Source organism: Oratosquilla oratoria, chromosome 32 (genome assembly GCF_046742065.1).
Source record: "Oratosquilla oratoria isolate Oo_2021 chromosome 32, ASM4674206v1, whole genome shotgun sequence".
Classification (NCBI taxonomy): domain Eukaryota; kingdom Metazoa; phylum Arthropoda; class Malacostraca; order Stomatopoda; family Squillidae; genus Oratosquilla; species Oratosquilla oratoria.
In genome coordinates this window covers 28,332,129-28,333,047 of record NC_134808.1, presented here as the reverse complement: position 1 = coordinate 28,333,047, position 919 = coordinate 28,332,129, and positions in this window count along the sequence as shown.

Below are 919 nucleotides of genomic sequence, written 5' to 3'. Positions count from 1 at the left end.
GTATATATGCAAGGTAACCACTTAAGAAAATAAACAAACGGATCAGAGTGCTTTCGTATATTACATTTTCAGTGTAAATTACAAAGAAAGAGGGTACAGCAAACATAATGTAGGACAATAGTATAAGAAACTCACTAGGAAAGGTTGCATTTATTAAACACACGTTCCTAGTGTTCTTATTGCATATAGTATATATATGAGTAGCGCCGCGGGAAAACACTTCAAGCATCATTAAAAGAAGGAGAAAAAGAAGAAAGAAAAAGTCACCTTTAAATCTCTCATATTTACATAGAAATCCCTTCCCCACTCCACTTCACTCATAGGGAGGTTCTGTGTAGATATTTCAGTTTAAATATCGATTAACTTTAGGAGTAACTTCTGATCACGTCCCAATAACCCCATATACCAATTTCACGGACCAAAATTTTTAGAAATGCAACTATTAATCTGTCAACAATAAAGGACAAAGAAGAAGAGTTAGTGTACATAATGAAAGAAAGAAATTTAGAAATACTAGGACTCAGTAACGCGCACAGACATTGCAAGGGGTGAAGGTGCTTTGGGCTGGAAATTGGACACTTCACTCTTTTGTATTATTCGTATTTGGCAACTATCCGGGAGGGTGCAACACCATTTTCCACATTATAATTTCTGAATGGTAAGAAAATGGAAAAAGCCCGTGAAAAATAATTGTTCATTCATTTTTATATATTTTTGTGAAGGGCACTTTTGGGGCACAGGGCAAAGGGGCAGGTGCTCGGTTACCCCCGCTCTGCACGGGTCTGCTAAGACTGCGAAACAGGAACAAATAATGAAGGACAAAAGAAACTTCATGAAGATTCAGGATTGACACGGGGTTCATTTTATAATAAATCCAACCATATCTGAAAGAGTAAGTGACATTATCTACACAAATGAA